Source organism: Vombatus ursinus, unplaced genomic scaffold (genome assembly GCF_900497805.2).
Source record: "Vombatus ursinus unplaced genomic scaffold, bare-nosed wombat genome assembly UNPS02014786.1, whole genome shotgun sequence".
In the NCBI taxonomy this organism is placed as follows: domain Eukaryota; kingdom Metazoa; phylum Chordata; class Mammalia; order Diprotodontia; family Vombatidae; genus Vombatus; species Vombatus ursinus.
The window spans coordinates 33,673,789-33,696,833 of NW_020954564.1; the positions used below are offsets into that span (position 1 = coordinate 33,673,789).

The following is a 23,045-nucleotide window of genomic DNA, read 5'->3' on the forward strand; positions in this document are numbered from 1 at the left end:
GTCAGAAATGGGAGAGACCGTAGTAGAAATACAGCCAGAAGACCTGGGCTTGAGCCTTAAGCTGCTAATTACTTATATGACAAGTCACTTAACCTCTCTGGGCCTCAGTTTCCCAAACTAGAATATGAAGATTATAGATGCTCATTAAGTACTACCTCTGATAGAATGTCAGAGCTGAAAGGGAGGGACCCTAGAACACAGACTGTTAGAGTGGGATGGGGTATGAAAAATTATTCAGTCCATTCCCTTTTTTCACAGTTAGGTAAAATGAGATCCAGAGTAATTAAGTAACTTTCCCAAGGTCACCCAGTAAGTTAGTGGCAGTCAGGACTCAAAGTCACTAATCCTCTTTCCATGACCTTTGGAACTCAAAATCTTATAAAAATGAATGTTAAACTATCTTTACATGTAATTGGAAAAAAATAAAATACTAATAAGTGGGGGGAAGACATTGGTTAGAATGACTGGAGATGGCCCAGGAAGCAGTCAGAGACTTTGGCCTTTTTAAGCTAAAGTCTTTCCCAAGTCTCAGTTCGTCTAGTGGTAATACCTATTAGCAGTTAAAAGTTAGATTTACCTCAGTTCTTACCTAGCCTTAATCACTGAATGGGTGTTGCTTCGACAAACCGAAACCTGGGAAAGATGGCCTACTTTGCCTTCACAAAAGAATCAAGCAGAGAAGGGAAGACCCTCAGAGTTTCTGGCCAGAACAAGAATGATTACTACTTATGCTCACTCTAAGCCATCAAAACCCAAACAATGAGCAAGTGAGGCTAGGGCTGGGTTTAAAGGCATAGTCAAGTAGCTCCATTTGAATCCCAATGGGGTTTATCTTTTAAAAAAAATTTTATGTTTATTTAGTATTTCATTTTCCCCCAGTTATGTGTAAAAACAATTTTTAAATTTGTTTTTAAAACTTTGACTTCCAAATTCTCTCCCTTCCTCCCTCTCCCACCCTCCCACTGAGAAGGCAAGCAATTCCATATAGGTTATATATGTGCAGTCATGCAAACTGTATCTGTAATACTCATGTTGTGAAAGAAAACAGACAAAAAAAAAACCTCAAGAAAAATAAAGTAAAAAAAAAAAAGTACGTGTCAACCTGTATTCAGACACTTTCTCTGGGGATGGATAGCATTTTTCATCCTAAGTCCTTCAGAGTTGTCTTGGATTGTTGTATTTCAAGAAAAGCTAAATCCTTCATGGCTGATCATCTTACAATATTGCTGTTACTTTGTACCCAGTACATTTCACTTTACATCCCCCCATGCAAGTCTTTCCAGCTTTTTCTTAGAGCATCTTGCTCATCATTTCTCAGAGTACAATAGTATTCCAGCATAATGATATGTTACAACTTGTTCAGCCATTCCTCAACTGATGGGTATCCCCTCAATTTCTAATGTTTTACCCCCAGAAAAGAGCTGCTATAAATATTTTTGTATATATAGGTCCTTTTCCTTTGTTTTTTATCTCTTTTGGGATACAGACCTAGTAGTGGTATTGTTAGGTCAAAGGGTATGCATGGTTTTATAGCCCTTTGGGCACAGTTTCAAATTGCTCTATAGAATGGTTGAATCAGTTCACAACTCTGGCAACAGTACATCAATGTCTCATTTTTCCCAAATCCCCTTCAACATTTGTCATTTACCTTTTCTTTCCTATTAGCCAAACTAATAGGTATGAGGTAGTACCTCAGAATTGTTTAAATTTGCATTTCTCTAATCAATAGTGAGTTAGAATATTTTTTCATATGGCTGTAGATAGCTTTAATGACTTCATTTGAAAACTGATTATATCTTTTGATGGTTTATCAATTGGGGAATGGCTCTTATTTTTATAAATTTGACACAGTTCTGTAAGAGTGTTTTGCTTCCAACTATCCCTTCCCCCAAATCTTCTCTCCCTTCTATCACCTCCCCTCATCCTTTTCTTATCCCTTCCCCTTCTACTTTGCTGTAGGTAAGATAGCTTTCTATACCCGTTGCCTGTATATCTTATTCCCTCTTTGAGCCAATTCTGATAAGATCAAGGTTCACTCACTCCCCCTCAATCTCCCCTCTTTCCCTCCAATGTAAAAGCCTTTTCTTGCCTCTTTTATGTGAGATAATTCTACCCCATTCTACCTCTCCCTTTCTCTTTCTCCCAGTACATTTCTCTCTCACACCTTGATTTTAGATTTTAGATATCATCCTCAATGGGCTTAATCAAAGCCTGGTTTTCCAGAGCTATGTTTCAAGAAATCATAAATGAAAACTACACAAGACAAGAGAGTTAATTGTCTCAGTTAAAAAACAATGACAGAATAAATAAGTAGAGAAGAAAAAAAATCTAGCCCCTAGACCAAAAGATACCTCAAGAAATATAAGCAATCAAAATTTATATTCCTTTGGATAGAGCACCCACATGTAAGGGTATGTCTCCCCATGTGGAGAGAGGAAGAGAAAGAAGAGGAGGAAAAAGTAGCAGCATTGCCCAACTGGAACTGGCCTGTTGAGTTCCCCTGGGGCAGCTACTACTACTACTCACAGATCGTTGTTCATTTGTTCTTTCTTCTCGTAGAGGACCAATGATATCAGGAAGATGATGTCTTAAATCTTGCCAGTGAAATGGCTCTAAGTGAAACAGGGCTGTGCAAAGTCGTCAGCCTTACTCTCTCCTCCAGAGTCAAAGTCCAGAGGCAAGACATAGGTCAGAACAACTGGAGCTGGCTCATGATGCACCAGGAGACCTTGGCCTTTTTAAGCTAAGATCTTTCCCAGGTTTCAGTTTGTCTGAAGCAACACCCATTCAGTGATTAAGGCAAGGTAAGAACTGAGGTAAAAGATGGCCTACTTTGCCTTCAGAAAAGAACCAATCAGGGAGGGGAAGATCCTCAGGGGTTTTGGCCAGAACAGAAACAATTGCTATTTACACTCACTCTGAGCCACCAAAACCCAAACAATGAGCAAGTAGGACTTGGGCTGAGGCCTAGTATTGACCAATCAGTGAGAGCCAGAGTGATTTGGGTTTAAAGGATAGTCAATTAGCTCCATTTGAATCCAAGTGGGCTTTATCAAAGCCTGATTTTTCAGAGCTCTATTTCAAGAAATCATAAATGAAAACTACATGAAACAAGAGAGTTAATTGTCCCAGTTAAAAAACTAAATCAAAGACAGAATAAATAAGTAGGAAAGAAAAAAAAATCTAGCCCCCAGACCAAAAGATACCTTGGCAAATATAAACAATCAAAATTTATATTCCTTTGGATATGTAAGGGTATGTCTTCCCATGTGGAGAGAGGAAGAGGAAGAAGAGGAGGAGGAGGAAAAAGTAGCAGCATTGCCCAACTGGAACTGGCTTGTTGGGTTCCCCTGGTGTAGCTACTACTACTACTCATAGATTGTTTTTCATCCTTTGTTTTCATAGAGGACCAGTGATATCAGGAGGGTGAGGTCTTGACTTGCAAGTGAGTTGGATTTAAATGAAGCAGAGCCATGTAAAGTCATCAGCCCCACTCTCTCCTCCAGAGTCATCAGAGTCCAGTGGCTAGACATAGGTCAGAAGAACTGGCAATGGCCCAGGGAAAGGTCATGAACCTCTTGCAGCTGTGGGTAAGAGATGTATTCTTAACCAAACAAGAGATAGAGGCAATGGCAAAAGATAAAATAGATAACTTTGATTATTTGAAACTGAAAAGCCTCTGTACAAACAAAATTAATATCTTTAGGATAGAAAGGGAAGTGATTGAATGGGGAAAAAAAACTTTATTTTTTAACATTTACTTAATATTTATTTTTTCTTCAATTACATGTTAAAATTTTGAGCTCCAAATTCTCTTCTTCCCTTCTTCCCCTCACCCCTCCCTGAGAGGCAAGCAATTTTATATAGGTCATACATGTGCAGTCATGCAAAACGTACTTCCATGTTAGTCATGTTGTGAAAGAAAACACATGCAAAAAAAACAAAGAAAAATAAAGTTTAAAAAATATGCTTCAATCAGGGCAGCTTGGTCCAGCCCTGGACCAAGGAGAACCTGAGTTCAAATCTGGCCTCAGACACTTGACACTTAACTAGTTGTGTGACTCTGGGCAAGTCACTTAACCTCATTGCCTAGCAAAAAAACCCTGAAAAAACAATAACCAAACAAACAAAAATATGCTTCAATCTACATTCAGACTCCTTCAGTTCTTTCTTCGGAATAGTGTTTTTCATCATAAATCCTTCAGAATTTGCCCTGAATCATTGTATTGCTGAGAACAACTAAGTCATTCATAGTTAGTTGATCATCATACAATATTGCTGTTACTGTGTACAATGTTCTCTTGGTTCTGCTGATTTCACTTTGCATCAGTTCATGTAAGTCCAGGTTTTTCTGAGAGCATCCTGCTCATCTTTTCTTCTCTCTTTTTTGGTTTATTTGTTTGTTTTTCTTCAGGCAACTGGGGTTAAGTGACTTGCCCAGGGTCACACAGCTAGTAAGTGTCAAGTGTTTGGTCTGAGGCCGGATTTGAACTCAGGTCCTCCTGACTTCAGGGCCGGTGCTCTATCCACTGCGCCACCTCGCTGCCCCCTGCTCATCTTCTCTTATGTTACAATAGTATTCCATCACAAACATATGCTTAGTCATTCCCCAGTTGATGGTCATCCCTTCAGTTTCTAGTTCTTTGCCACCAATAAAAGAGCTGCTGTAAATACTTTTGTGTGTATCGGTTCTTTTCATTTTTTTTTTTATCTCTTTGGGATACAGACCTAGTAATGTTATTGTTGGGTCAAAGGGTATGCATGGTTTTATAGCCCTTTGGGCATAGTTCCAAATTGCTCTCCAGAATGCTTGAATCAGATTATAATTCCGCCAAAAGTGCATTAGTGATGGGGTTGGAATCTGGGCCCCAGAAAGGAAAAACCCTGGATTTTCCCCCCTGGCCAAATCTCTGGTGTTCGCCTAGGCTATAATCCTATCAACTGGCCTTTCATTGTGGCTCTGCACCCAACCTCCCCTCTCATACTTAATCCTAGCTAGGCTCCATTGTCCAGGTCCCAGGAGTTCTGTTCACCATAACTTACTGGCCACTCCCATCCAGATCTCCTTAGGCCCCTCCTCCCGTCACCCCAAAACTACTTGACCACTCCTAGATCCCTCCCACAGGCTTTCTGTATATAAGGTCCATCTTGTCTCCATTAAGATGCTGGGATTCTTAAAATCTAGCCACTGGTCAGATTCTTACAATCTAGCCAATAGCTTATTAATATTCAGACTCCTTAAAGAGTCTGCCCAATATGATGGATGTTCTAATAAACCTTGTCTTTGGCTGAAAGAAGGCTTGCGTCAAATTCTTTTAAGCAGGACCTGCTTGTTGTAATTTTGGGGTCCCAGGACCCCTGAATCCCTAAACCGCATCATTAGGATCTTAATTTTCCCACATCTACTTTAACATTTGTCATTTTCCTTTTCTATTATATTAGCCAATTTTATAGGTTATAGAGTTGTTTTAATTGGCATTTCTCTAATCAATAGATTTAGAGCACTTTTTCATATAACTATAGATAGCTTTGAATACTTCATCTAAAAACTGCCTGTTCATATCCTTTGGCCATTTATCAATTGAGGAATGGCTCTTATTTTTGTAAATTTGATTCAGTTCTCTCTATTGAAAAACGAGGCCTTTATTAGAGAAACTTGCTGTAAATTTTTTTTCACAGCTATGATTACTGTGTATTTCCCTACACCCTATTTTAAACCCTGTTTATCCTTCTCTCTTCCCACCCCTCTTCATCCTCCTGTCCATCCTCAGAAATGTTTTGCTTCTGACTACCACGGGCCACTTGTTGCACACCAAAGGATTTAGGGTGGCTCTCGAAAAATGTAGAGGAAAACATTCTTTTTATGTAGAGGAAATTCTTTGGCTTGCTGAAAGTTATGCCGGCCTGGACTACCACCTCCCCCCAGTTCTCCCTCCCTTCTCTCAGCACTCCTTCTCTTATCTCCTTTCCCTCCAACTTTCCTATAGGGTTAGACAGATTTCTATACCCTACTGAGTGTGTATGTTATTCCCTCTTAGAACCCATTCCAATAAGATTAAGGTTCAAGTACTCCCCTCCCCCCCATCTTCCCCTCCACTGCAAAAGCTCTTTCACACCTTTTTTATGTTGATGAGATTCAAATAGACTGGGCAATGAGAAGCGAATTATCAAGTACCACCTAAAGCTACTTTAGGAGATAATGAGATTCAAGTAGTCTGGACAATGAAATAACAAAACTAAAGAAGCCCCTCCTCTCTGGGCAAATAGACTGAACAATGGAATAATGATGTGCCTAAATATGTTGGAAACCCTGAATTACCCCAGACCTCTTGCCTAGTGTCCCTAGTTACCTCACTTTTCAATCTTGATTACCTTACCTTTTTGTCCCTGATTACCTCATCTCCCCCAGATCACTACAAATTTTCCTCTATAAGAATCCCTAGCTTCTCCTGGCTGGGGGGGGGGGGGGGCTATCTCTCTTAAGGAGCTGCTGTCTCCCCTAAGGTACTTCCCCTGCCAGCTTAAGCTGGGATCTCCCTTAAGTTCTTAAGAGTTACAAAGGAATATAAATTTTGATCACTTAAATCTCACAAGATATCTTAGGGTTTGGGAGCTAGATTTTTTTCTCTTCCCTACTTATTTATTCTATCATTTTTTTTTTTAACTGTGACAATTAACTCTTCTGTCCCATGTAGTTTCATTTATGATTTTTTGAAACATAGCTCTGGAAAACCAGGCTTTGATAAAGTCCATTGGGATTCAAATGGAGCTACTTGACTCTGTCTTTAAATCCAAATCACTCTGGCTCTCACTGAGTGGCCAATAATAGGTCCCAGCCCAAGCCCCACTTGGTCTTTGGGTTTTCATGGCTCAGAGTGAGTGTAAATAGCAATTGTTTTTATTCTGGCCAGAAACTCTGAGGGTGTTCCCCTCCTAGATTGATTTTTTTTTTTTTTTGAGTAGGTGAACTAGGCCATCTTTTACTTTAATTCTTACCTAACCTGTAACTACTGAATGGGTGTTACCATAGACAAATTGAGCCCTGGAAAAGACCTTAGCTTAAAAAAGGCCAAGGTCTCCCACTACATCCTGGACTATCTCCAGTCATTCTGACCTATGTCTTGCCACTGGACTCAGATGACTCTGGAGGGGAGAGTGAGGCTGATGACTTTGAACAGGTCTGCCTCACTTAAATCCACACACTTGGAAGTTGAGACATAACTCTCCTGATGTTATTGGTCCTCCTCGAGAATGAAGAACGAACAATAACAACAATCATCTTCCGATGTAGGAAAGTGAACAGTTTAACCTTGTTAAATCTCTTATTAGTTCTCTTTCCTGTTTAGCTTTTTATGCTTCTCTTCAGTCTTATATTTGAAAAGTCAAACTTTCTATTTAGCTCTGGTCTTTTCATCAGGAATGCTTGAAAGTCCTCTATTTCATTGAATATTCATTTCTTTTTTCCTCCTGAAGGATTATACTCAGTTTTGCTGAGTAGGTAATTCTCAGTTGTAATCCTAGCTCCTCTGCTAAGCCTTCTTTCAGCCAAAGACAAGGTTTATTAGAACATAGTCATATTGGGCAGACTCTTATGGAGTCTGAACGCTAGTGAGCTAGTGGCTAGATTATAAGAATCTAAGCATCTTAATGGAGACAAGATGGACTTTATATACAGAAAGACTGTGAGAGGGACCTAAGAGTGGCCAGTAAACTGGGGTGAACAGAACTCCTGGAACCTGGACCTTGTGACCAGGGAAGGGGAGCCTAGCTAGGATTAAGGGTGGGAAATGGCCAGGGGCCATAGGGAAGTAAGACAATGGAGGGGAGATTGGGTGTAGCCACAATGAAAGGCCAGTTGATGGGATTATAGCCTCAGGCAAATGCCAGAGATTTGTCCACTGTGGGAAAGTCCAGGGTTTTTGTTTTGTTTTGTTGTGGTTTTTTTAGGCAATTGGGGTTAAGTGACTTGCTCAGGGTCACACAGCTAGTAAGTGTCAAGTGTTTGGTCTGAGGCCAGATTTGAACTCAGGTCCTCCTGAATTCAGGGCCGGTGCTATATCCACTGCGCCACCTAGCTGCCCCTCTAGGGTTTTTCCTTTTTGGAGTCTAGCTCCCATCCTCATCAGCTATAATATTCCTGGGAGTTTTCATTTAGGGATCTCTCTCAGAAAGTGATTGGTGGATTCTTTCAATTTCTAGTTGGTTCTAGAATATCAGGACACTTTTCCCTGACAAGACCTTTTTTTAAATTATGATTTTCAGATTATCTTTCAGGGATCCATTTTCCAGGTCGTTGCTTTTCCAATGAAATATTTCACATTTTCTTCTATTTTTTTTTTCATTCTTTTGATTTTGTTTTATTGCTTCTTGATGTCTCATAGTGTCAATAGCTTCCAATTGCCCAATTCTAATTTCTAAGGAATTATTTCCTTCAGTGAGTTTTTGTGCCTCCTTTTCCATTTGGCCAAGTCTATTTTTTAAGAAGTTCTTTTCTTCAGTGAATTTTTGTATATCTTTTTCCATTTGGCTAATTCTGCTTTTTAAGGAGTTTTTCTCTTCAGTAGATTTTTGTGTGCCTCTTTTACCATTTGGCCTATTCTGTTTTTTAAGCTGTTATTTTCTTCATTATTTTTTGTGTTTTCTTTACCAAGCTGTTGATTCTATTTTCATTATTTTCTTGCATCATTGTAATTTCTTTCCCCAATTTTTCCTCTACCTCTCTTATTTGATTTTTTTTCAGCCAAAGACAAGGTTTATTAGAACATTCATCATATTGGGCAGACTCTTAAGGAGTCTGAACATTAGTGAACTGTTGGCTAGATTGTAGGAATCTGAGCAGTGGCTATCATCTTAATGGAGACAAGATGGACCTTATTATACAGAAAGATGGTGAGAGGGATCTACGAGTGGCCAAGTAGTTTGGGGTGACTGGAGGAGGGGGTCTAAGGAGGATCTGTTTGGGAGTGGCCAGTAAGCTAGGGTGAACAGAACTCCTGGGACCTGGACAATAGAGCTTAGCTAGGATTAAGTGTGGGAAAAGGCTGGGAGGCCATAGGGAGGGCTAGGCTAGATTAAGGGTAACAGAATTGGGAGATTGGGTGTAGCCACAATGAAAGGCTAATTGATGGGATTATAGCCTCAGGCAAACTCCAGAGATTTGGCCATGTGGGAAAGTCCAGGGTTTTTCTTTTTGGGGGTCTAGCTCCCATCCTCATCATTCCCCTTCAAACAAATGGGACCCAAATTCTTTTGGGGTAAGGGACAAAAGTCTTGACTTCTGAAACTGCTTCCTGCTGGCAAGGGGAATAGATCTGTCCCTGCCTCAAGGGTGTCCCAAAGAGGAGGTTGACTGTAATTGAGCACAGGCTGCATCCAGGGAACATTGGGGGAACATTGGGGGAACATTGGCTGGTACGCATCGTTTGCTACCAACTGTAGGTGGATGGCTTGTAGTCTCCCAGTCTTGGCTAGTGAAGAGCTTGGTATTAGGCAGTTTTTCCTGGTGCAGGGAACCATATGATGAGGTCTAGAGGTTTAGGGATGCTAGTATCCTGAGATCACAACACGCAAGTCCTGCCCAAAAGAATTTGACCCAAGACTTCTTTTGGCCAAAGATGAGGTTTATTAGAACATCCATCATATTGGGCAGACTCTTAAGGAATCTGAACATTAGTGAGCTGTTGAGTAGATTTTAAGAATCTAAGCCTCTTATTTGATTTTTAAAGTCCTTTTTGAACTCTTCCAGGAATTCTTTTTGAGCCTGAGACAAATTTGCATTTTTTTGAGGTTTTGCATGTAGCAATTTTGACTTTTTTGTCTTCTACTGAATTTGTGTCTTGTTCTTCCCTGTCACCATAGTAATTTTCTATGGTCAGATCCTTTTTTTTGTTGTTTGCTCACTTTTCTAACCTATTTCTTGACTTTAAACTTTATATTAAAGTTAGGCTCTGTTCTCTGGGTGAAGGGGGGCACTGTCTCTAATGTCAGGTTTTTATGCAGCTCTTTTTAAAGCTAATTCCAAAGGTCTGTGTGTTTTCAGTTCTTTCAAAGTAGTATGATCTGAAGAGAGGTATATTTACTACTCTCCTGGCCTGTGTTCTGGTCTGTGAGTTACCACAAGCACTATTTTCCACTCTGGAACTGTGACCAAGTTCCCTGCTCCTCTTTGGATGCAACCTTTGGTGTGCTAGTGCTCCTCCTTGCCCTGGGATTGCAACCTACCCATGACTGTGACCTAGATCCATGTATGGGCAATGCAACAGAGTCCTGCACACAGTGCCAGCAAAGGGACCCCTGAGATCTTCTTTTGACCACTTATTTGACCTCTTACCATCTGTGGGCTGAGAACTCTGGAAGCCACAGCTATTGCCACTGATTCAGTCACCCCCAAGGTCTGCTGTGATTTGCTAGGGAATGGCCTGCATTCCACTCTCACTGGAGTACAACAGACCTTTCCTGCTGATCCAGGTTGTCTTGTTCTAGAAAATTGTGCTACCCCATCCTTTTGTGGGTTATGCTGCTCCAGGATTCATTTTGAGGCTTTATTTAAAGTTGTTGGGAGAGGAATTTGGGAAAGCTCAGCTGAGTCCCTGCCTTTTCTCCACCATCTTGGCTCTGCCCCCTAAAATATCTTTCTATCAAATTTTTTCTGATAAGAGTTTGGTATCCAAAATATATAAACAATTAATAAAAATATATAAGACTAATAGCTATTCCTGAAGAGATAAATGGTCAAAGGATGTTAACAAATAATTCTCAAAAAGAATTGCAGGGGCAGCTAGGTGGTACAGTGGATAGAGTACCTGCCCTAAAGTCAAGAGGACCTAAGTTCAGATATGGCCTCAGACCAAACACTTGACACTTACTAGCTGTGTGACCTTGGGCAAGTCACTTAACCCCCAATTCCCTAAAAATAAGAAAAAATTTTAAAAAAAGAATTGCAAAGGGGGCAGCTAGATGGTGCAGTGGATAGAGCACCGGCCCTGGAGTCAGGAGGACCTGAGTTCGAATCAGTCTCAGACCAGGCACTTGACACTAGCTATGTGACCCTGGGCAAGTCACTTAACCCCATTGCCTCACAAAGACAAAAACAAAAACAAAGAATTGCAAAGCATTTATACAACCATATTTTAAAAAGGCTCTAAATCACTAATAATGAGAGAAAATGCAAATGAAAACAACTCTAAGGTTTCATATCATACCCTGCAAATGTGCAAAAATGACAAAAATGACAACAATGTTGCCCTTGTTGGAGGGGTTATAAGAAGACAAGCACACTAATACATTGTTGGTGGAGCTGTGAAATGGTACGATTTTGAAAAGCTTTATAGAATTATGGAAGTAAAATGACTAAAATATTTGTACACTTGCCTGAACCAGAGATTCCATTACTGGATTTCCCCTGCAAGGAAGTATTGATAAGAAAAACTTTCCCATATACTCCAAAATGTCTTGACTTCAAAATAGAAAAAAGATGACTTAAAATTTTCTTTAGAATTATTAATGCAATTTTGTATGTAAAATCCTTAATCTAATTTTTAGAACCATTACTAAAACATACTCAAAGCTTGTATTTCCCATTGGAAACATTTAGAAGTTTATATATTTTATATATTTATATATTTCCTAGTCCTTAGATTTCTAACAATCTAATCTTATTGCTTTATCAAAATTTATTACTCCATTAAATTAAAAAAAAAACCTTTTACATCTTTATCCCATTCTTCTCTTTTGGGGATACATCTATTAATCTATCTGCACACACACACACAAAATCCTGAAAAAATGAAATACTTTAAGGACCTAATCTTATACTTGAATATATGTCTATTAGCAAAGGGTTGGCAAGTCAAAAAACTAATTTACTTAGTTGCTTAGGTTATCAAGCTGATTACAAATTCAGATTACAAAGTAAGATTTTTCACATTTGCATCCTATTATAGTAACTCAGATGTTTTAGTGTTAATCTATTAATGAATAGATTTAGTAATTCAACAACAAAACTTCCACTGTTCATTCTACCTGATTACAGAAATTTGCTATGAAAGGAAAAAGGAGGGACATAGTTATGATAATATCAGGATTGTTCCTTCAAGGGCATAGATTGAGCTGACATAAGCCGTAACAGGGGAAAAATTCCCTTAGCTCCCTTTGATTCTAGGTAAGAGTCATAGTTAATAGCCAATCATAAAGCAAAGTTCCACATTATTCACAGGCTACAATAGCCAGGGTCATAATTTTCCAGATGGGAAAATTTCCTGTTTAGAAAAGAAATAGCAAAATTGGGAAATTGAATCAAGAGGATCCTATCTTTGTCCACCTAAGTTCATCCTCTCAACTTTTCCCAAGCAGAGACACACACCTGTAGCAGTTGTTAGACCACACGCCCTTCAGGTAGCATATGGCATTCCCCTTGAATGGTGTACTATTGACTTAATGACAATTTGGACCATCATACCCGAAATAAAAACTCAGAATAATATTAAATTACAGTCTCATGAAATTTTACCTCAAATAGTAAAAATTCACTGATCACAGCTTAGGGCTAGGTTATTATTATCTTTCTCATGTTGTGATAACAGTTTATGAGCACATCTTATTTATCCTTCAATTATAAATGAAGAATAATCACATTCTAGAGGTTTATGCATACAGTGCATACATGGTAATTCACTCAAAAACCCCAGGAAAATACTGACTGTAGAAAGTCTCCAAACTAACATATCCATATGCTAAGGTCTATTGATTCAAAGATATAACTTCAATACCCACTATTGTTAACAGATACAATTTCTTAATTTTCATAAGTGATGGTCAAATCATCTCAGATGAAACTCATTCTTTACTATAAGCAAACTTGTAAGTTTACCCACTTTGACTGGGAGTGGTCCTAGTTTCTTAAACTTCAGTACTTTAAAATTCTATAATATAATGTCAGCAGGGCTGATAACATCTTAAAACCTTGCCCAAATAGAAAGTTCCAAGGAACCTCATAGATAAAGATAATTAAAGAGGTCTTTGCTACTTTTCTCCAATAGTAAGTTACCATTATTATCCATTTTAAGGCAAAATGAACCCCATTAATATTTAAGTTTTCAGACATTTTGACCACATTCTTTTAATAACTCAATTCACAATTTAATAGCATCCAAATTAAAAAGAGGTTGTTTTTCTAACTGCATTTGTGATACAATGACTTCCCAAATTTCACAAAATAAGAAAAATTACATATTTATGTATTTTTGAAACAACACAAAACTTTTTGTCTGTCAAGTAATATTAATTTGTTTGAATGCATTTTTGAATCTTCACATGAAAAAAATCACTATCTATCAATTTGACATTCTATACCAATCACATGCAAAACCCAATATAGAGTAATTACATTTAACAAAAATATCAATAGCTAACATTTATATAGTGCTTACCATGTGCCGGGCACTGTGCTAAGCACTTTAAAATTATTATGTTATTTGATCCTCACAACAACCCTGGGAGGTGCGTACTATTATTATTCCATTTACAAATTAAGAAACTTTGGTAAACTGAGGTGAAGTGGCTTGCTTAAAGTAACACAATTAATAAATGTCTTTTTTTCCTTTATAATTAATTTATTTTTAGTTTTCGACATTCACTTCCATAAGATTTTGAGTTTTAAATTTCTCCCCCTTTCACTCCTCTCCCCTCCCCCCCAAGATGGCATGCAATCTGATATAGGCTCTACTTATACAATCATATTAAGCATATTTTACTATTAGTCATGATGTAAAGTGCAATTAGAACTAATGAGAGGAATCATGAGAATGAAGCATTAAAACAAAATAACAAAGGAAAAGGAGAGCAAATAGTATGCTTCCATCTGCATTCGGATTCCATAGTTCTTTCTCTGGATGTGGATAGCAATTTCCATCATGGATCTTTTGGAGTTGTCTTAGATTCTTGCATTGCTGTGAAGAGTTAAGTCTATCAAAATCAGTCATACCACAATGTGGCTGTTACTGTGTACAATGTTCTCCAGTTCTGCTTATTTCACTCTGCATCAGTTCATATAAGTCTTTCCAGGTTTTTCTGAAATATCCCTGCTCATCATTTCTTATAGCACAATAGCATTCCATTACATTCTTATACCACAACTTGTTCAGCCATTCCCCAATTGATGGGCATCCTCTCAATTTCCAATTCTTTGCCATCACAAAAGGAGCTGCTATTAATACTTTGTACATGTGGGTCCTTTCCCCATTTTTATGATCTCTTTGGGATACAGATCTAGAAGTGGTATTGCTGGGTCAAATTAATAAATTTCTGAGACCAAATTTGCACCTAGGTTTTCCATACATTTTCTTTTTTTTTCCCTCATGAATACTTTAATGAACTACATACATTTTATACAAAATGGAATTCCTCATTCAGAGCCCAAAAAATGTAGGGAGACCCTAAAAATGTAGCAGACACACTTCTGCACACTGGTTTCAGTAGTCTAGTTTGTACAGAAATGTTTCCACTAGATTCATAAAGTGTGATTTAGGTGAAGACTTTTCATTTGGTCAACTGTTTGACAGTCTTCAGCTCTTCGAGAGGTTCCCATTTTTGGTTAATTGTGAAAATCTTTTGAGGCTTGTAGGGATTCGTATTTTCCCATGGTTCTGGATTTTTCTGTCTGTTAACGATCACATCAGTTTTGAAAAGGGAGTATATGGACTTGTAGGCTGCTCCAATTCCAGCAAAACTCACAAATGTAATCAAAGGAATAAGTTCTTTCTTTTTCATCACGAATTGTAAGAAGTTCACGATTGAGACTTTTTGGGTGGAGGTCAGCGAGGACAACCAGGTATTTGCGTGACTGTTGCTAAAGCCTAGAACTGTAACCATAAATTTTCCCAGCATGTTGCCTTAATGCCAAATAGCAAATGCATTTTGCATTGAGTTCTGATTTACCACAATTACCTAATATGAGAACACATCTCATTGTAAATGAGATCACAATATAATTCAGTTTCAGAACAAACTTCAACTAAATCACATCAAATCTCAATTTACAATCACAAATGATAATATTCAAAATCTCAATGGAACCAAATTCTTCTCAAAATTCTTTCCGAAACTTCAAACTCTTTATTTTCAAACCCTCCAGTCATACTCTTAGTGAAAAAAGACCAAGGTCTCCCACTGCATCCAGAGCTACCTCCAGTTGTCCTGATCTATATCTTGCCACTGGACCCAGATGACTCCAGAGGAGAAAGTAAGACTGGTGACTTTGCACAGCCCTCCCTCACTTAAATCCAATTCACTTGCACATCATGGCATCATCTCCCTGATGTCATGGTCCCCTTTGGAATGAAGTAGTGAAAACAGACTCCAACTTTCTTTAACTTTCTATCAATTCTCCTCCTGTATCTTAAGCCTTCTGTCTTGCAAATTTTTTCTGTTCAGTGGATTTTGATCGAAGTCTACCAACTTCAAAACTAACTTTTCATTTTATACTCTGATTCCTCACTTCTCTTTACCTTAACTGCTTTCTTAAGTTCATCCCATTATTTCTTAATCATATTCTAGTCTAAAATTCTACTGAATCTCTCCTGTACAGATTTACTTACACAATAATAATTCATTGCTAAACTTTTACTTCTCAAATTGCATAGTGAGAAAATTAAATTGATTCTGTATAACTTTTATTGGTCCCATTTACAGTTAATTGATTTTGTCTTGTAACTGCCTAAGTCTTGGTTCTTTCTGAACATAGTGCAGAAGCTCAGGTAGCTCATTTGAGGTAAGTTTAGAAGTCCAGTTCTCCTACTATTGGTTGTTCTATTCTTGCCTCGAAGAAATCTGCCATCCTTGAGGGATGTGAGGAGACACCAGGGAGTGTGGTCTAGTATCTTTATATCACCAAATTATCCTTCAAGGATGTCTGGTTTGCTATCCAAAGAAGTCTGGTCTACTATCTCTAACCTTGCAAGTGGACTCAAACAATGAACTTTTCCTAGTCACAGAAGGGAAGGAAGGGGTTTTTGTTACCCCTCATTCCCAATTTCTAACCAATCATATCATTCCCCACACCTCAGCTATGTAACCAATCACGTTGTCCTCATCCCCGTGATGCAGCAAACCATGTAACCAATTGTATTAGTTCCTCACCTACCTTGTTTTGTTCTTTGTTCTATGCTTATAAAGAGGAACTGCATCTCATTTGATCTAGTGGGTCTTTGGTTCAACTGAAGCAGACACTAACACATTCTATTATTAGGTTTGTGCCTTGTTAATAAAATGTTATATTACTCAGAAAAAGTGTGCTTTAGTCTACCTTTGTGGAATTTCACTCATGACAATAGTCTATTTCAATTTAGGGTGACTTAGCTACTAGTTTACCTAAACAATTAAATTCTGTTGAATCATTTCAAACCGGGTTCTGTTCTGCTTATTCTCTAGTGGGTGAAATCAACTTCTTCTAGAACAAAACATCTGTCTCCCTCCAAGAAGATGGGAGAGGTGTATGTTGTTTGTGCTTAATCTTTATCCTAGCTGCAAACCTCAAAATCCACAAAGATGTTAACATAATTTGGAAATTTACAGGAAAGAGATTACATTTCAGTTACAAATTTAGTCTCTAATTAGTTTATAATGCCACAAATTTCTACAAACCAGAAAAAATTTCCTTCCTTTTCTTGTCTATCTTTATCTCTGCAATCTCCAACCTTGCCAGGGTTTTAAAGACGGAGAGAAAGAAAGAATTTCAAAGTTTTCCTTCTTATCTCCCACTGAAAGTTTAATTAAAAAGTCAATGAGAGGGGCAGCTAGGTGAATAGAGTTCTGGCCTTGGAGTCAGGAGGACCTGAGTTCAAATCCAGCCTCAGACATTACTTACTAGCTCTGTGACCCTGGGCAAGTCACTTAACTGTGATCGCCTCACCAAAAAAAAAAAGTCAATGAGAGTAAGTCCCTGCTTAATATTATCAGTAGTTGGAAGAGCTATCTTGAGATTCCACCCTTTTATGCTCCACTTTGGTGCTGCCTCATTGCAGTTTATTATGGGTGATGAGGCATTTCCATTTAAAGTTCTCCAAGGTAAAAAGACCTTAATCATGCTATAGAGAACTTCAGTATTAGAAACCCCATCAAGACCACCTCGCTGCCTATATCACCCCCTTTCTGGGGCCTACTAAAATCTTTACTTCCTTCTCTGATTTTTCCTTACTAAAGTGGTTTCTTAAGAGTACCATGATCTTCCCCTCTTCCCTCCTTTTTTTACCCCACATTATGCCTCTGTCAAGGCCCTTTTAGAACTCTATTCTGAAACATTCCCTTTACTACTAGGAGTTTTCGCTGATCCCAGGGAACTCTGCCAGCTAACTAGAGGTGGTTCCCATTAAGCTTCAGTTGAGGCCCTCTTATCTTCTTTGAGGTTCCAGTCTAGATGAAGTTTGGGAGGACATGGAGATCTAAGATGGGTGGTCCTTCCTGAGGAAGCCCTTTGGGGTAAGATTTCTGCTGGAGCCTCTAGGATGTTCCTTCGTTGAAGGTTGGTCATTACACAGAGACTCACGGCCTCCTCCTGGCTGACTCAACAGAACTGTTAGCAAAAATAAAGACACCAAGTTACATCCAGACCATGATTTATTTAACAAGGAATGTGGTTGCAGAAACAAATGGGGCCCAAAGCTCTCAGTCAGTGCAAGGACCTGGAGGCTCATGGCTCTTTGGCTTCTCAGCTAGTACAAAAGGGGAACAGGAATGTATCAGCCAAGCTGTGATTAGATCAGGGCATGTGCTGATGTCTCATGAGTGGGGGGCTTTACAGAAAGCATTTGGAGGACATGAAACTAAAAAATATCAGTGTTCAGAGGTGAAAATTATAGTCACACAACTGAGTCACTTTGGCTTAACGGAAGAAAGTAGAAAATAAATCGTGTAGAGTTGAACTAGATTACTAATGGGTCAAAATTGGGAAAAGGGAAAGTGTAGACAGAGCAGGAGTGATGGCCTGGGGAAATAGTGAGAAATGGAGGAATTGAATGTGATGGTAAGGAAGAAGAGGTGTAGAAATAGTAAAACACAGGAAAAAATGAATGACAAAAGTTTATGATTAAATAAAATAAACTCAGAATTTTTGAATATTTAAATGTAACATTCATGGGTGATGGCAAGATGAAGGATATGACCATCCTTGTGTAGAGCTGGGGTAGAATAGAGGAGTAGGTCATGGAACTTGAATAGATTGGGAAATTGGGAGATTAGCTTATTTGGGAGAACATCAACATGTATATTGAAGTCTCCTAGTATGAAGGCAGAAATTGGGGTAGAGGGGAAGACTATGAGACAAGCACTGCATTCATGGAGAAAGAAAGAAGAATGACTTGAAGGTTGGTAGAGAACAGCTACTGGGGTCTGGATTAGTTGAGAAATTTGAATAATGTGAACCTCAAAGGAAGAGAAGTTTCTGATTGAGATGGTAGAGGGAAGGTCTGGAAATGGCCATAGGGAGCAAGGAGACTTCTGATCCCACCCCAAAAACACTGGGGAATGTGAGAGAAGATGCAACTCATGCTGGAATGGATGGCCTGTGGGGAGCCAGGTCTAAATGAGTGATAGAAGATGGAATGAGCAGGAGAAGGAAGAAGTCTGAAATTGAAAGAAGTTTGTTGCTCAGTGGTTAGAGTGCAGGACCTGAAATCAGAAAGAACTCAGTTCAAATCTGTTCTTAGATGCTTATCAGCTGTGTGATCCTGGACAGTCAACTAACTTCTGTCTGCCTCAGTTTCCTCATCTGTAAAATGGGGATAATAACAGCACCTACCTCCTAGGATTGTTGATCAAATGAGATCCTATTTGCAAAGAACTTAAAGCACTATAAAGCAAGTTATTAATACTATTATTGTTTTTATTTACTATAGAGTTCCAGAGGGCATAGTGGAAGGGGCGGGCAGATCTGAAGTAAGATCTTCTGGGGGCAGGTAGATAGCAATGAATGAGTAGAGATCTGGGGCAGGGGAGGGGAGAGCTTTTCTTGAGCAGTCAGGTCTCATATGGAGGAGAAGGTAGGGATAGGAGTATGTGTACCGTTGGGGAAAGTCCATTGAGGAAGTGGGAGGTATGTCCCTAGGTGTCTGGAACCTGCCCAACTGATAAGCACAAGCAGTTCTGTCCAAAACAGGACTAGCAACTTTCCCCCTCAAATCAAGCCTTTTTCTGAATCTCACTATTTCTGTCAAGGACATCACAATCCTTTCAGTCTCCCAGGTTCACCACCTCAGAATTATCCTTGAATCCTCATTCTCTTTCCCCACATATCCATTTAATTGTCAGGTCTTATTTCTACCTCTGCAACATTCACATTCTTCCTATCTGATGCCATCATACACAATCAATATTCTACTTCACACCCTCATCACCTCTTTCCTGGACTATTGTAATAGACTCCTGATTGGTCTCCCTGCCTCAGATCACTCCCCTCTCCAGTGCATCCCCCCACACAGTTGCCAAAGTGATTTTCCTGAAGCCGTGGTCTGACCATGTCAATCCCCTACTTAATAAATTGTAGTACCTCCATATTATGTCTAGAATACAATCCAATATTCAATAAATATTTATAAGGTACCTACTATTTGCCAGGTACTATGTTAAGCTCTGGGGATAAAATTAATAAATAAAAAAAAAAGACGATCCCTGCTGTCGAGGAGCTTACCATCTAATAGGAGGAGACCACAAAAAAGGAAGCGGGAAAGGTAGGGAAGAAGAAGAAGGGCATCCTGGTGGGGCATCTTATTCTGTGGAGTTGAAACCAGGATACAAAATGAAGTGCTCTGTTTGACATTTAAAGCCCTTCACAACTTGACCCAAATCTACTTTGCAGTCTTGTTTTATATTACTCCCCTTCTTGTACGCTATAATCTAACCAAACTACCCTTCTTACTGTTCCCCATGCACATCTCCTGTCTCTATGCCTTTGTGTTTTGGTTGTGCCTTATACCTGGAGTGTAGTCCCTCCTCCCTTCTGCCTCTTTAAATCTCTTGTTTCCTTCAAGACTCAGCTCAAGCACTATGTTGGGCCTGAAAGCTTTTTTTTTTTTGTTCCTCAGGTCCTAGTGCCCTTTTTTCCCAAAATTACCTTGTATTTACTCTGTGAATATTTTCTATAAGCTTATTTATGTTGTGATGGGTGAAATCTGAGGAAATGGATTTGAACTTCAAAGTATTTCTTTTTATTAAGCAATACATGTCAATGGTGTAACAAATTGGACCAGGTCTCCTCAGCTTGTCACTGGACCCCAAATACAGGGGGAGGCAGAATTTTATGCATTAAAAGAAAACAATTAGGGGCAGCTAGATGGTGCAGTGGATAAAGCTCTGGCCTTGGAGTCAGGAGGACCTGAGTTCAAATCTGTCCTCAGACACTTGGCACTTACCAGCTGTGTGACCCTTGGCAAGTCACTTAACCCCAAAATGCCTTACCAAGAAAAGCAAAAATTTTTTTTTTAAATCCCATGAAAAGAAAACAATTAACAGAATGTAAACTGGGATAAAATATTAGGTAATCTGATTTCTAATTGGAGGAAAGATCAGAAGCTTTCTGAGTTGGGAGGGGGAAAGAAAACAGGTGCAATTCCCTGAAATCAGAAACAGAGGTGTCTCACTTTTCCCGCCAAGTGTCTGTATTCAATCAAAGAAACAAGGAAACAGTAATCGACTGACCAGTAAGAGGCCAGTTTTCAAATAAGACATATGGGTTGCTTGAGATTGTGAGAAAAACTCCTTACATAAATCTTCAGATCTGACTGGGTTTCTGGTCAGCATAACCTAGATTCTTAGTTAAGGGTCTCTAAGCAACAGGTAAAGGTAATCCATCTTCCCAGCCACACAGGGTTAGGTTTAAACAATGCAATGAATTTTTCTCACAATTCTCATCATTGAATAAAGTTTTCTCACAAAACAGAAATTGAACTAGACCTATAATTGAAAAGAAAGGGGACTGAGCTAGCTCTAGAATTGAGTCACAAGATGCAGTAGGTGTGTTTCACTCAGTCTCCACAATTCCCTCAATGCACATGTTGTCACCCCTATAGAATGTAAACTTCTTGGGCACAGGGGCCATTTCATCCTTGTCTTTGTATCCCCAGCACCTAGCACAAGGTCTAGTACATATGTGCTTAACAAATATTTACTGAGTGATCTAAGGCTATGGACAAGATCAGGAGGGAAGAGCACACTATGCTTTTTGGGGGGAGGTATTTAATTCTTATCTTTTTCAATGATGAAAAACGGATTTTTTTACTCCCTCCCAATCCTTCACCACCACTGGGGGAAAAAACCAACAAAACCTTGTAACAAACAGGATTCAAACAAATTTCTATATTGACCAGGTGAAATATGATATGTTTCAGTTTGTACCCTGAGTTCACCACCTCTCTATTAGCATGCTTCATCATGAGTCCTCTGGAATCATGGTTGGTCAAAAGCTTTCAAAATTGTTTGTTTGGGAGGAATGAATCAATAAATGAATAAAACATGTATTAAGCACTTACTATGTGTAAAGAACTATGCTAAACACTGGGGATATGCAGAGAAAGTAAGACGGTCCCTGTTCTCAAGGAACTTACATTCTAATGAAGGAGACAACACAAATGGAAAGTTTTAACTTCCAGTCAGATGGAAAAGTCCCATGGTTCATAGGGTATGGCAGCAAAGCCAATGGTAATGCCTCTTCTTTAATGCCATTTTCACTGATAAAATCATATCAGTTTCCGATGTTGAACTATCTGATAGTGCCAAAGACTAATAAAAAGAATTTTCTTTTCTGGGTCTTCTGTACTGTGCATGAGTAGATGTCAGCCTACATCTCCACAGGGAATGATGGCTCAGATCAATAATGGCTTTCTGGGATGATGGCTGAGGTGAATGGGCTAGAAGCATTCCTATTCCCAAGCCTAGATTCAGGCTCCTGGGCTATCTCCAACAGGGTCTGAAGGGAGATGGTGTTCAAGATGGTGGTATTGTTTGGACTTGCCTGGTATATGCTGTATCTTGTCTCTCCTTTAGGGTGTTTTGCTAGTTCAGCAAAGTTGGCTTTTCTGCCCTGAAACACTAATTTTACAATGTTTTGTTATTATATGAATTGTTTTCTTGATTCTGCTCACTTCACTCTGGATTAGTTCATATGTCCTCCCAGGTTTCACTGAAACTATTCTTTCGATTATTTCTTTTTTTAATTTTTAAAATTTTTTTATTAATTTATTTTGATTTATCAATAATCACTTCCATGTGCTTTTGAGTTTAAAATTTTTCTCCCCCTTCCTCCCCACCACCCACCCCAAGACAGCACATAATCTGATATAGGCTATACATTTATATTCCTATTAAACATTTTCACATTAGTGAAGTTGTAAGTAAAAATTAAAACCATTAGGAGGAACCATCAGAAAGAGAAAACAAAACTCAACAGAAGAGAAAAAAAATAGCAATTCAACTTCCATAGTTCTTTCTTTGGATGTGGGTAGCATTTTCCATCATGAGGCCTCTGGAGATGTCTTAGAGCCTTGTATTGCTGGGAAGGGCTAAGTCTATCAAAGTCAGTCATCGCACAACGTGGCTGTTATTGTGTACAACGTTCTTCTGGTTCTGCTCACTTTACTCAGCATCAGTCCATACAAGTCTTTCCAGGTTTTTCTGAAGTCTGCCTGCTCATCATTTCTTACAGCATAATAGTATTCCATTACATTCATATACGCCGACTTGCTCAGCCATTCCCCAATTGATGGGCATCCTCTCAATTTCCAATTTTTTGCCACCACAAAAAGAGCTGCTATGAATATTTTTGTACATGTAGGTCCTTTTCCCATTTGTATGATCTGTTTGGGATATAGCCCTAGAAGTGCTATTGCTGGGTCAAAGGGTATGCACTCAATTATTTCTTACTCTATGATAGTATTCCATTGCATTTATATAACCTAATGTGTTCAAGCATTCCCCAATTGATGGATACTCCTTTAGTTCTCGGTTCTTTGCCATGAGAGAGAGAGAGAGAGAGAGAGAGAGAGAGAGAGAGAGAGAGAGAG

The 23,045-nt window shown here is 38.9% G+C and overlaps 1 protein-coding gene across 1 annotated transcript in view; it reads left to right on the top strand.

The window, feature by feature from the left end:
* Positions 1–23,045, top strand: part of LOC114047334 (protein FAM110A-like) — a 67,221-nt gene that overhangs the window by 1,062 nt on the left and 43,114 nt on the right. The gene's annotated exons all lie outside the window — the stretch shown is intronic.